Here is a 15293-nt window from a genome sequence, read left to right as displayed (position 1 = left end):
TGATTCCTGTTCTGTATTCTGAATGTGGTGGTATATTTGTTTGGAACTTTATGATTTATAAAATGCTTCAACCTATACTATCGCAATTCATCCTTACTGCTGTGAAAGGTAGGAATCATTATCCTCATTTAAAAAAGTGAAGAAACTGAGGCTTAGAAAAATTAAATGGACCAGAATTTTGGAGCTAAACAGTAGCAGAGCAGGGATAGGGAATTCAGGACTAATGTCATCACATCCAGTGTTTTTCACATTTCCCAAGAACTTCCTATATGACCGTGATCATGAGAGGTTTAACTCAGGGGAATATATCAGGAAATCACACATTGTACTTGCATATCATCCTTCTGTTTTCGGAAAATAAAATCAAATTGGGATTCTAGCTTCACTTTCTTTGGTCATTTCATCTTTTCTGTGAAATGGGCTGCACCTGGGGAAAGATATTTGCAATTTGTGGTGTGCCTACTCTTCATGAAGCAAGAGCTTCAAGTTTTTGGGAGGCTTACTTGATTCTTCTGTGTTTTCCTTCTATGGAAGTCAACCTTTGCTATATATTTAATTATAGACTAGAAAAAAATGTGACCGTGGTGTTGAGCTGGCCAACGAGAAGAATGACAAACAGTATTAACTTCTGACTCTGTTCTAGTACATTAAGTTGAACGGAAACTATTGTTTTTTACCACTGACAGATCTCTTTATGGTTTTGGAGCTGCATTTAACAACATGGGCAGTGGCCCAGAGCACAAATGGCTAACTCTTCAAAGTAACATAGTATGGTAAAAAAATGCCCAAGCTTTAGATTCAAGCATCTCTGAGTTATTCACACTCTAGCACAGTTATTGGTAAATTACTTACACGATGTAAGTTAGTTACTTTTTCGCCTCAGGTTCCTTGTGTGTATAATGGGGCCAATCATATTCACTTTGCATGGCTGTTGTGAATATTATATGAATGTAAAACACCTGGCCCAGATACTGGGTCCATGGTAGGCTCTTGGTAAATGATAGCCATCATTCTTATTATCTGAAGAATCGCTTAGTTCCATTATTACCTCAATTCCTTTACATTTAAACAGATCACAAGCCTCATTTAGTACCTCTGTTAAAGGCTAACCTAGCACATGCAATGCTGGAGTAGTTGGTATGACACTGTCTACTGTATGCTTGTCTGATGACTTAGAAGGCCAAGGTTGAAAGTCAAAGTCATGGACTGCCTGCTGCTGCAAAGCCAGATTGTGTCACTGTTCTCTCTTCAAGTTTAGTGTCAGTAGAATCCTGACTTGATTTATACATATACTTAGCACTGCAGGATTTGGCTAATATCTTGAATTTAGTGTGAAGTGAGGGGCTTGTGGAGAAATTTCCTAAGGAATTCATGCTATTTATAAGGCCTCAGTGTGAATCATCTGCCCATGACAGATACTGTCTGTGAGGAAAATAGCATTGGTTCTTATCAAAAAGCATGCCATTCCTTAAATTTCACTTCACAAATGCATACTGAGTACCTAATATCAGCCAGGTATGATTGTAATAGTATAAGGCCACACTGAACGAACCACAACCAGAAATTGTCTCTATGACAATACATTAGAATCTATGTCTAAAGGTTTATAATTCGTCCTTATACTGTAAAAGAAAAAAAAAACTATAAAATCTTTTTTTCCAGAATCTTTAAGCTTCTCCTCACCACCCACGCCCAAGGGGAGCAGTATCCCAGTTTCTCATCACAGGAATTTGTTTCAGAAGTTGCTTTCCACCATTCTGTGCCTCCCACCAAGTGCTGTGAATGTCCCAGTCTTCTTCTTGATACAGTGTACCTAGATTGTTCCTCTCTTAATTGGCCCTCTGATTGACTGCTTTTTTTTTTTTTAATGTTTGTCGTTTATTTATTTATTTGGCCATGCCGCAGGGCTTGTGGGATCCTAGTTCCCCGACCAGGAATCGAACCCGTGCCCTCGGCAGTGAAAGCGCAGAGTCCCAATCACTGGACTGCCAGGGAATTCCTGATTGACTGCTTTTTACAGGCGCCTCTCACCTTTCTGATTTGGCCTTTTTTTCAAATGCTACCTCTGTTCGCCACCCTTTTCCACCTTTTGACCTCTCGAAAGCACATGATACCCATCCCTACACCTAACCAAGGCTTCTGCTGTACTGCATACTGATCCAGAGCCAGTGTCCTGAGCCCTCAGTTGACTGTTAGAGGAGACAGGAATAGAGCTCAGGCTTCCTGTCATGACCCATCAGAAGCACTTACCTTTCCTTGGGAATTTATTAAGAAACATTGGCCAAGATGTATTGAGTTTTGCATGATCAACCCATGGAAGATTATTTTAATTGTGGTAATTCCTTCTCATGATGGCTTTAAGGAGATGGTATTGCCTCAGATTATTACTGCAGCAAGTACAACTCTAAGCCAGTTAATTGCAAAAATATGGGTTATAAGAATTATTTCTCATCTGCTTTTATCTCAGTTGAATTTAAGGAATTTGTGGCTAGGAAATTTACAAGCTGTTATGATCCTATTTCATGCAAGAGGCCAATCTGAAAAGATGGTATCAAATGCTAAGGGCACCCTTGGGTGGATTGTCGGAGATGACAGGTCAAGGAGATTAAGCAGGTTTCTTTTCCTCAGTATGTCACTCTATTCCTACAATGGAATCGATCAGGATGAATTATTAAGGGCCTTAAGACCTCTATTGAGACAAAATTTAGGAGCATAAGACAAAAAACAACAGAGAAAATTTTATTCCAGCTGTCTTTGCTAGCTGCTGTGGATCTGGACCAAAGTTGGTTCAAGTTTTTCTAATTAAGATTCAGACCACGTGCCATATAAAATCTGAGTACACAGTGTGGATTTGCAAAATTAAGCAGTCGTCTGTTAGTATCCAGGCTCAGTCACTTATTGCCCATGGCCTTGGGTGCATTGCTTAACTACTTATTGCCTCAGGTTCTGTATATGTAAAATCTCTACCATGCAACTCTGATGGTATTCTTCCCAGTTGACAAGAACAAAGCCATTAAAGACATTAGAGTCTTCTGTCATTGGTGTTTTGGGTATATTTTCTTGGTACCCTGAACATCAAAATAGAGATGGGTGTTATGACTGCTTGGAAGCTCTGGAGTCCAATGTTGGTGAATTGTTTGGATATTTTTACCCCTAGTTGCCTGCTCCAGTGATTTAGTACGAGGTTGATATAGAGCAGTTTTTCAGGAAGAAGCTATGTCTTGCTTGGTTACAGTCTTCTTGCTCTAACTGGTGTTTTTTTAAAAACTTCTATGTGACATAATAATAACTTTAGAGACTTCATAGCAGAATATCTTATATAATTTTAGGATTTTAAAATCATTTTTCTATTCTGAATATTACTTAACAAAATCACATACTGAGGCCCCCTGTGGAGAGTGGAAGATATATCATCTAAAACTGATTACCTATACTTTAATATCTTCTAATATGCATACAAGTTGTTAATTTTGATTAGCCACTTACCCTTTAAAATTGTATTTGTAGAAATTTCTGTTACATCTGTTATAATATAAAATAGATAAAACATATAACTAGTGTGGATTTTATTTAATTCTATGTATCTTCAGAATTATTGCATATTTATGTGATATGTGAAGCCAGCTGAGCCTCTATAAGAAATCTACCCCCTCTACCCATTGTCCCCTTTGCTCACACAAGAAAGCATGCTCATCACTTTGATCCCTATAGAAACATAAAAAAATAATAGTAATATTTATACCATTTCTTTACAGTTTTTTCAAAAGAAAGCAAAAACTTCTTATGTGGGAAAATTATTTTTGTGTGGTCATCTAAAGCTTTTGTCAGATGATAAATATGGGTCTTATAAGAAACTTTTGTTCAAGGGAGTCCTTGAATTCACAGGCAGGTACAGCTATTTGTATTGTGACATCTAGGAGGATAATGCTTGAAATTTTGTCTTTTCTTAGAGAAGAGGATATAGAGCAGATAAACTGGACAGATAGTAGTTCAAAAGCAGAATTAAGTGCTTTGGTACCTTGACAGTGCCATCTGTCATACAAAGTATTATGGAAAAACTGGAGAAATATTGCCACGTGGACTTAAATATTGGGTTGTGCCACTTTTGAAAAAATTTTTTTTGCGTGTGAAGATAGCTCATTTTAAGTTTTATCCAGTTAGAGGTTAATATTTCTTTGGAGAAGTGACATAGTTGAAAAAATTGATTGCTTATTACTATCAATCTGTATTTGTTGATTAGATTATTAACTTAAAGTTACATATCAGTAGTATCAAAGTCATAAAAGTTAATTGGGACAACAATGTGGAAAGAACTGTAGAGAAGGAAGGCAGTTCTGTTTAGTAGATTATCTGTAATATATGGTAATGTCAACACACTAAAAGAATGAGAAAAGGAAACAAATTGAGGTGTGGAGTTCTCTGAATAAACATTCCATTTTAGTACCAATAACTCCATGGAGTAAAGTTTCAGTTCCCATTAACACAGTGAGAACTGGGTTGTTAACTGCTCATGTACGTTGCTAAAGCATACCCCTTGGACCCCTGCAAATTAAAGTAAAAACAAAACGTGTGCTGAACATATTGGCAACGACAGGAGCTTTGGATCTTCAGTTTTCATTGTATTGTCCATTGCCTTTATTGAAAATTATGAAATGTATTACATATCCAAAGGGGAGAAAATACACACGTACAGAGTAAAGAATAATTACAAACTGGACATCCTTCTGATTACACCAGGTTAAAACATAAAACATTGCCATTACCCCTGAAGTTGTCTGCTGCCCCTTCACAACTTTACTATCCTCCCTCCTGAGCCCTACCCCTGTTATCACCATCCTGTAATTATTCCCTTGCTTTTTTTGTTTTTACGGTTTTGCCACCTATGTATGTTTTCCTATACGATATGCAATTTTATTTTCTCTGTCTTTGAACTTTGTATAAATGGAATCATTCTATGTACAATCTTCTGTTTCTTGCTTTTTCTGCCCACCATTATGTTTTTGAGATTAATTCATGTTGAAATGCATAAGAGTCTGCCTGCCAATGCAGGGGACACGGGTTCGTGCCCCGGTCTGGGAAGATCCCACATACCGTGGAGCAGCTAGGCCCGTGAGCCATGGCCGCTGAGCCTGCGCGTCTGGAGCCTGTGCTCTGCAACGGGAGAGGCCACAACACTGAGAGGCCCGCGTACCACACACAAAAAAAAAAAGACTCCTCACAAAGTGCATGATAATATTAACTACAAAATTGACTTTGGAAAAGTAGGGAGTTATTTTCTAATTTTGGCTTTAAGTTTTCTTTTTTTTTTACCTGTTCAAAAAATGAAGTGTGTTGTGAGAGGTAGGTAATAAAGAGTTTCCAGCTGATGCAGTCAGTCAACATATTTGAAAACATAGGAGTAACAAAGGAAAAACTTCAAGAGCAAGAATATATTATGAATAGCAGTCTTTCAGCAAGATAAACAGATGAGCAGTTCTTGTATCAATTTCTCCTATGGGAGAGAGGTGTTCCTAAAAGATACTTGTATATAGAATCTTCTGTAGGATAGTGTTGACTACCTCCAATGAGTACTAAATTGTACTAAAACAATATCATAAGAGCCCATGCACTTTTCTAAAAGTTCACCCATTCTCTCATTTAGATACTCAGTTTTCTGAATGTGTTTAACATTGGCTACTTCATCTGCTATTATTGTCTCTTTGAGAGTCTCCAAACAGAATTATGTTGGTATTGTCTTACTGTGGATTGAATAGTCTGTTTTTGTTAAATATTATATTTATTCCCTTTTATGTGCTTTAAAAAAGCCACATTTTCATTAAAAATCCATTAGTTGGACACCACTTTGACATTTGGATGATAACACTAGCTTGACAGATAAGTACATCACCTATGCAGTGCAAAAGTATGAACACAGGGATATTATGCTGTTGGAGCTTATCAAATAAATTCTCATATCCTTCCTTGAACATGTCTTCAAATTCTTCCGCAAATTCTTTAAATTTAGCTTTTGATGAAGCTTGTTCAACAAGCAAATTATGTGACTTAGTATACTATTCTACCATGTAAATGTACTTTTCATCTCTGGTAAGAACTAGATCAACTTCAAGAGAATATCTTTCCTTTAGTTGAATATCTTTTTGGTTGGACATTTACCTGTAACCAGTTTACAGTTGTCAGTGATATTATGACATGTTGGGCATCTTTTTCCTTTGTATTTACTTAGTGTCATATCAAAGTCTGTTAGTAGCTGAAGTATGACACCTCCTCCTTTGACAAGATCGCAGATAATTTCTTCTACCTTTGTAGAGTTCTTGATGTGAATCGAATGTTTCTGCAATTTTGGCATCATTTTTACAAAGACAGTGGACTCTTGATTGTCATTTCTTAGCTATCCAATATTCATCTCAATGATACTGATCGTCCACTGTGTCTTCCTCTTCAAGGTGAATGTGTGTTGGATCAGTACTACCACTGCCACCAGGGCACAAACTCTGGCACTCCCTTCTGAGTCCACTCCTCTTATAGCCACCTGGTTCAGGGCCCTCATTTGCCTCCCAGCCAGGAAAAGAAGAGGCCAATTACAGTGGGCAGCAAGCCAAACACATGCTCCATGGTGAACCCTGTGAATACCCCCTCAATCATCTTTTCATATGTTTGTGTTTTAGTATTTCCTTTTCTATGAAATACTTGTCCATGTCAGTTGCCCATTTTTTTCTACTGAGTATACCTTTTTCTTACTGATTTGTAGGAGTTCTTAAAATATATGCATATATCGTTCTAACACCCCTTACTGGTTATATATATTTCAAACATCTTCTTCTCTATTGCTTGCATTTCATTTTTAATCATGAGCTCAAGTTCTTAATTTTAATGCAATTTAATTTATCGATCTCATTAAATTTTGCATTATTTGCTTCTTTTTTTAATTTTAAGAAATAAAAGGTTATAAAGAAGAGCATTTGAGGGACTTCACTGGTGGCGCAGTGGTTAAGAATCTGCCTTCCAATGCAGGGGATGCGGGTTTGGTCTCTGGTCAGGGAACTAGATCCCACATGCATTCTGCAACTAAGGAGACCACCTGCCACAACTAAGACCCTTCTGCAACTAAGGAGCCCGAGAGCCGCAACTAAGGAGCCTGCCTGCTGCAGCTAAGACCTGGCGCAACCAAATAAATCAGCAAAAAAAAAAAAAAAGCATTCTATATCATCTTTAGAAAATTTTATAATTTGGTATTCCATATGAAGTATTTAATCTAATGCAGTTCATTTTTGTGTTAGAATAGGGATACAACTTTTCTTTTCTTTTTGGATAAACAATTGACATAGTGTCATTTCCATATATAAGTAGTTTTCCATTTTCCATATTAGCATGGGTTTGTTACTAGACTCTCTATTCTTCTTTTGATCTATTAGTCTGTGCCTGTACCAGTATCACACTGATATAATTTCCATAGCTTACAGTAAATCTTTATCTAGGAGGGGGGAGCTCCTAACCCCACCCCACATTTTGCTCTTCAGGAGTGTCTTGGCTTTTGTTGGCCCTTTATTTCATGTAAATTTTAGAATCAGCTTGTTGAGTTTCACATGCACGTAATACACAGTCTGATAGAAATTTTATTTGAATTACACTGACATTGTAGATCAATTTGGAGAGAATTTGATATGCTTTATGATGTTCAGTCTTTCCACCCAATAATATGATAGATCTTCCTAGTTATTTATTTGATCTTTAATATCTTCCAATAAAGTTTTTTAGTTTTCTCTTTAGAAGACTTACACTTTCCTTATTTTATACTAGGTATTTAAAAATGTTTATTGCTATTTTAAATTGCATCTTTAAAAAACTTTACAATTTTAGCCAACTGTTGTGGGTCTCTAGAAATGCAATTTACTTTTGTGTATTGATTTTGAATCTAACATCCTTCTTTTTTTTAAACATTTTAACCATTTTTAAAATTGAAGTATAGTTAATTAACATCCTTTTTATTAATTTAAATTTTTACTTTTTATTTTTCACTTGCTAATACTTTATTGAAGATATAAACATTTTTTTATTGAAGTATAGTTGATGTACAATATTATGTTATAGGTGGACAATGTAGTGATTCATAATTTTTAAAGGTTATACTCCATTTATAGTTATTATAGAATTTTGGCTATATTCCCTGTGCTGTATAATATATTCTTATAGTTTATGTTATACATAATAGTTTGTACCTCTTAATCTCCTACCCTTCTCTCTCCCCACTGGTAACCACTAGTTTATTCTCTATATCTGTGTCTGCTTCTTTTTTGTTATATTCACTAGTTTGTTGTATTTTTTAGATTCTGCATATAAGTGATATCATACATTATTTGTCTCTCTCTGCCTGACTTATTTCACTTAGCATAATACCCTCCAAATTTATCCATGTTGTTGCAAATGGCAAAATTTTCTTCTTTTTTATGGCTGAGTAGTATTCCATTGCGTGCGCGCACGCACACAAGCACTTCTTTATACATTCGTCTGTTGTTGGATACTTAGGTTGCTTCCATATCTTGGCAATTGTAAATAATGCTGCTATGAACATTGGGTTGAAATTTTTACTTTTTAAAAATCCTTCTCCCTCATGACATAGATACCTAAAAGTAAATTTTAAGGGAAAGGAAATTAGTAGTAACTAAGTTCCTACTATGTGCCAAATAGTCAACATAGGTGATCTCACTTAATCCTCACAACTATTTTATTGCTTATTTTTCTCAACAAACATTTATTAAATAACCCCTATGTGTTAAGCTTTGTTTTTTGAGATTTTCTATGTAAGTGATCATATCTGTAAAATAATGAAGGTTTTTGTTTCTTTTTTTTCTAGTCCTTTAGCTTTTATTTCTTTTTCTTGATTTACTATGCAAGGTCCTCCAGAACAATGTAGCATAAGATTGATGAAGACAGGCATCCTTATATTGAACCTGATCTTATAGAAGATGCTGTCAGAGTTTCATTGTTAAGATATGAGGTTTCTGTGGGTTTTTTGAAATGCCCTTTATTGGGCTAAGTGCCTTCTATTCCCAGTTTGCTAAGGAGGTTGTTGCTTTTATTTTTTTACATCACAGATGGATGTAAAATTTTATCCAGTTTTTCCTACTTCTGTTAAGATACAATATTTTTCCACCTTAACATGTTAACATGGTGAGTTACTTTAATTGATCTTCTCATGATAAACCAATCTAGGTTTCCTAGGAAACACCAACTTGATCATAACAAATTATCTTTTTATCCACCATCTGATTTGTTTTATAAAAATGTTTAGGGCTTCCCTGGTGGTGCAGTGGTTGAGAGTCCGCCTGCCGTTTCAGGGGACACGGGTTCATGCCCCGGTCCGGGAAGATCCCACATGCCGCGGAGCGGCTAGGCCCGTGAGCCATGGCCGCTGAGCCTGTGCGTCCGGAGCCTGTGCTCCGCAACAGGAGAGGCCAAAACACTGAGAGGCCCGCGTACCGCAAAAAAAAAAAAAAAAAAAAAGTTTATTTTTTAGAGGTTTTGAATGTGTATTCATTCATTAGTGAGACTGGTCTATATTTTTCTTTGCTTATAATATCCTCATCAGGTTTTGAAGGCAAAGTTATATAACAAATGATTTTTTTTTCCCATTGTGTGAAATACTTTGCATAAGATTAGAATTTCCCAATGCTTAAACATTTGGTAGAATTTCCTAGAAATCTGTCTGGATCCAGTGTGTGTGTGTGTGTGTGTGTGTGTGTGTGTGTGTGTATGTATGTGTGTGTAATGGGACTATTTTGAACTACTGATTCAATTTCTTTAAAGCTTATAGGACTCTTTTGTTAAGCTGTATATATCTGTTTATTTCATCTAAGTTTTCATGTTTATAGACACAAACTCATTCATAACATCTTATCTGTTTAATCTCTGTAGCAATTATAGCTTTGCCCCTTTTCATTCCTGATTAAAATTTTTAAAAATGCATTTCTCTTTTTTCCCCTTGATTATTTTCTCCAGAGATTTGTATATTTTATTACTTTTCTGACCTCTGTTGATCCTCTTCATTATATGTTTATTTTCTTTTTCATTAACTTCTGCTATTATTTTTATTATTTTCTCTCATCTTCTTGAGTTTATTTTGCTGTTCTTTTTTCTAATTCCATATGGTTGTATGATCACTTCATTAAGTTGAGCTTTTCTTTTTAATGTAAGCATTTTAGACTAAACTTTAAGAACCTCTTTAACTGTGTCCTACCATTTTGGTACATAATATTTATATAATCCTGGTATTTTTCTAAATATTTATTTTTTCTAAATAGTTTATAATTTCCATTTTATTTTTTTTTGGTTGATAGTTAGTTTAGAAATATATTTTAAATTTTCAAGTATTTTTTCCTCTAGTTACATATTTTTTAATAACTAAAGTACATTGGGGTGAAATGATATGTTCTGTGTGATACCAGTTATTTCACATAATGATTTCAAATTGGCTAGCTTTATGACCTAGCTTCTGGTCAATTTTCATAAATAGTCAATGTCAACTTGACCAGTCATATGAAGTGTCTTCTTGTTGGGTGTAGTGTGTAGCCAGATGTATCAGATGTACTTGTATATGAGCATGTTGGTGGGTGGGTTATTGTGGGGGAGATAATACGTGATGATGCCCATTGATAATCTTTCTTTTTATGTAAGGCAGAGGGACTTACTTAAAAGACAGAGGGACTCACTAGTAAGTTTTACAGTTGGAGTTGCCATAGATATTGGAAGTGTATTATTACTCTGTCTAAGAGAGCATGTGGAGCAGCCCAGGATTTGCTGTGGTTTCTGCTTTTGTTGTTCCATCCTGTGCAGATCCTAAACCAGGGAAGAACTGTAGTTGGTTAAATTGATTGCTCATTCAATTGAAGCATCTCAGAAGTAAATTGAGATTTATAAAATGCTTCCTGACCCTGTTGCTTCTATGAGAGTGAATGCTAGCTGATATGTCCAATCTGTCTAACCCAGCAGAACACAGACCTGCAAAATATGATGAACGGTATAATTGACTGGCTCTGCTAAGGGCTTGATCTAGTTCATAAAACAGCCAGTGCAGAGTTCTGCCAGCTGGCCTAGGAAATATCTGGAACAAGGCATCAGGCAGGAGACCATTTCTAGGAGGCACTAACCAACTCTATCCAAGATGGAATAACTTAGACAAAGCTGCCAAAAATCAGGCTGACTCAGTTCTCCAGTGTGTATGTCTAGAAGGCTCCTACTTACAAGCATTTCTTAGAAAGTATCTTGGTGCTTTATCCCGGAAAAGGCACCCTGGGTGCTGAGTCCACTCCTGTGTCTCTCTGGACGATTTATGAATAATTCCTGTTGATGAAAACAATCCTCTGGTGGAAACAAACCACGTGTTGACACCTCCAGTTTGATTCATCACTCTTACTCTAAAACCTGAGGGCTGGAGATACATGCCCCCATTGTTTTGTGGAGCACATGGCCGTTTACCTTCTGGAGGGAGTCTGAGTACTCTCAGCACAGCTGCTTATTTGCAGCCAAGCTAGGGTGAGCACCAGGGGAATAGAGCCTGGCCTAGGAAAAGGAAAGAAAGGCTTCAGGGACACAGTGGCTGACAGTGGGGAAAGGAATGTGCATGGAACCAGCTAGGCCCAGGGATCCACCTGGAAGATCAGTGGGAAGTAGTGACATGCTGCTTGCAAGTCCTCTTTGCAGTGGATGATGTGGCTTTTTCTAACCTGGGCTTTCAGTGGCTGAACGCAATCTTGTGGTTGGAAGATTTGCTTTTATCATTTTCTTCCATACTTACATCTACTGGTTTAATAGTTTGTTGAGAATTTTGTTTTACCAATATGAGGCTACTAGTTTTTGGTTTCCAGTATTCATCCTTTTGGAAAATCAGATGTTTTCCACCACTATACTGTACACACTCTGCCAAATTAAGTTGCTGTGATGTTTACCAATTAAATGTGGAAAGGGTCAGAGGCTGAGAGAGTTGAAAGATCCATCCACTTCACATATCAGAACATTGCCCAACTATAGCATCTTTTTTTTTTTTTTTGCGGTACGCGGGCCTCTCACTGTCGTGGCTTCTCCCGTTGCGGAGCACAGGCTCCGGACGCACAGGCTCAGCGGCCATGGCTCACGGGCCCAGCCGCTCCGCAGCATGTGGGATCTTCCCGGACCCGGACCGGGGCACGAACCCGTGTCCCCTGCATCGGCAGGCGGACTCTCAACCACTGTGCCACCAGGGAAGCCCCCAACTATAGCATCTTGACAATCTTTTTGTTCTTAGCTCTCTGTGATTTTCAGGAAATATCAAATTCCTTTAGCATTCCATGTAGCAATTCAGTTGGACTGAATTTTTATGGTAAAGAGTTTTATAGCCAGGATGATAATGGCTTTAAAAACTAACAGGGCCATTTAGATGGCTGCTATATCCTGCTAAAAGTATAGAGTGCTATGCTGTATGTTTTTCACATATTTATATTACTTATGAAGATTGACTCACCGCCATCTTGACAGTTGTCATTTGGTATATCTTGCCTGTCTATTTTACTGGCAGTTCAATAGTATAAAGACTTCTATCTTTTTGGAGGGCACTTCTGAAGCTGTAGTGCTATCCTGAATGGTAATCCCATCACTTTGATGTAACTATGCTAATTAATACTGTGTTTTAAACTTCTTTTCCTTGTGTCACTTTCTCATGTCAGAATAAAATTATTTATAACATGTATAGTAATAACCTATAAACTTCTTTAGTGATAGTGTGAATATACCATAACATAATCAATTTCCTGTTGAATATTTAGGTATTTTTCAATTTTTTCTTATGAATTCCTAGAAATAAAATTATTGTATTGAAAAGTGAATAGTTTAAAGGTTTTTGTTACTTACTGCCACATTGTTCTCCATATATATTGCACTAACTTGTATTCTCTCCAGCAATGCATAAAAGTAGACTTTTATACAAAAACTTTTCACAAAAACTTTCAATAAATCTAGGTATCTTGACACCTCAAATTTTAAATCTTTGCCAATTTTACAGAAAAACTGTAACTGTTGTGGTAATTTGACAGTTTTCAAATATTTATGTGAAATATGAGACAATTTTTTCCCATCAGTTTTTTATTTTGTTAATTTCTGATTCTTACCCATTGCTCATTTTTCCTCATTAATTAGTAAGAATTCTGTGTGTTTAGGATTTAACACTTTGTCAGCCAGATGTGTTTAAAAATGTTTTTCCAATTTTATTTTACTTTTAATTCTTTGTATTATTTTTTAGGTACTGAAATTTAAAATTGTTATTAGTCAAATCTATTAGTGTTTATGTTTCCTCCTTTTGGTATTATGGGTTGAAAGACTTCCCTGTAGTGAGATCAGACAAATTTCCAGTTATATTCCTTCCATTCTTTTATTATTTTACTTTTGACATTTAACTTTTTAAATTATAAAAATGTTTTAATATAATTTCCAAGTAAAGTAAATGATGATTTAGTTTATAGTTATTCATGTCATTATTCATTCTTCTACTGAAAACTTTTGACCATTTGTACTTCTGATAAGAATCTTAGCTGAAATGAACAAATGAAAGAAATGGAATTAGTCTTACTTTTATTGGCTGCTTTGGTTAAAGATTTGGTGGAAAAGAAGGCCAACATTTGAACATAAGGCCATTGACTTTTCTGAGTGCAAATTTAGGATTTACTTGATAATATCTGGAATATATGCATTCTCATATTATTGACTATTATAATTAATATTCAGACATTTTTCTCCTAGTATTTCATGTTAAAATAAGAAATGTGTCTTGGCAGGGTTTGAGTGATCTGTTCCACTTTTGTAATTCATCAAGAGATGAGTATATTTATCTTCAAATTCTGCTTGAAATAAATTTTGATGTATAACGTGAGGAAAGAATCTTACTTTTCCCAAATATGTAACTAATTGAATAATTTATTATTTTCTGATTTGAAATGTTACTCTTATGATTAAATACATTTATTCACACACATATATACATATGTATATATACACATATATATTTGGCATTATACTCTCATCAATTTTTTAAACCAGTTTCACATTGTTTTAGTTATTGTAGCTTTAAGATAAATATATATATATATATATTTTAAATAAATTTATTTATTCGTTTTTGGCTGTGCCAGGTCTCCATTGCTGCACACGAGCTTTCTCTAGTTGCGGCAAGCGGGAGCTACTCTTCGTTGCGTTGCACCGGCTTCTCATTGCGGTGGCTTCTCTTGTTCTGGAGCATGGGGTCTAGGTGCGTGGGCTTCAGTAGTTTTGGCATGTGGGCTCAGTAGTTGTGGCCCACAGGCAACAGAGCGCAGGCTCAGTAGTTGTGAATGGGCCCAGTTGCCCTGCGGCATGTGGGATCCTCCCGGACCAGGGCTCGAACCTGTGTCCCCTGCATTGGCAGGTGGACTCCTAACCACTGCACCACCACGGAAGTCCCTAAGATATATTTTAATATCAGGTAATCATGTACTTTTATTATCATATTCTCACAAGAAAGAATGATTCAAAATGTTTTTTAAAACATTTGAAAATATGTTTTAAAAGGTTTAAGAATATTTAGAACTTTTAAAGCAAACTTTAAAATTACTTATTTTTAAACTTCTTTATTGGAGTATAATTGCTTAACAATGGTGTGTCAGTTTCTGCTTTATAGCAAAGTGAACCAGCTATACATATATACACATCCCCATATCTCCTCCCTCATGCGTCTCCCTCCCACCCTCTCTATCCCACCCCTCTAGGTGGACACAAAGCACTGAGCTGATCTCCCTGTGCTATGTGGCTGCTTCCCACTAGCTATCTGTTTTATATTTGCTACTATATATAAGTCCATGCCACTCTCTCACTTCATCCCAGCTTACCCTTCCCCATCCCCATGTCCTCAATCCATTCTCTACATCTGTGTCCTTATTCCTGTGCTGCCCCTACGTTCTTCAGAACGATTTTTTTTTTTTAGATTCTATATATATGTGTTAGCGTACAGTATTTGTTTTTCTCTTTCTGACTTACTTCACTCTGTATGACAGACTCTAGGTCCATCCACCTCACTATTAATAACTCAATTTCGTTTCTTTTTATGGCTGAGTAATATTCCACTGTATATATGTACCACATCTTCTTTATCCATTCATCTGTCGATGGACACTTAGGTTGTTTCCATGTCCTGGCTATTGTAAATAGAGCTGCAATGAACGTTGTGGTACATGACTCTTTTTGAATTATGGTTTTCTCAGGGTATATGCCCAGTTGTGGGATTGCTGGGTCGTATG

General features: G+C 36.2%; 1 protein-coding gene and 1 pseudogene across 1 annotated transcript in view; one reads left to right on the top strand and one right to left on the bottom strand.

Moving 5' to 3' along the window:
* Window positions 1-15293, top strand: part of PDE11A (phosphodiesterase 11A) — a 427170-nt gene that overhangs the window by 30127 nt on the left and 381750 nt on the right. The window lies entirely within an intron of this gene.
* On the bottom strand, window positions 5511-6370 carry LOC102978289 (cytosolic 5'-nucleotidase 3A-like; annotated as a pseudogene).

The sequence above is a fragment of the Physeter macrocephalus genome, chromosome 2 (assembly GCF_002837175.3).
Source record: "Physeter macrocephalus isolate SW-GA chromosome 2, ASM283717v5, whole genome shotgun sequence".
In the NCBI taxonomy this organism is placed as follows: domain Eukaryota; kingdom Metazoa; phylum Chordata; class Mammalia; order Artiodactyla; family Physeteridae; genus Physeter; species Physeter macrocephalus.
This window is presented reverse-complemented; position numbering and strand designations above follow the sequence as displayed.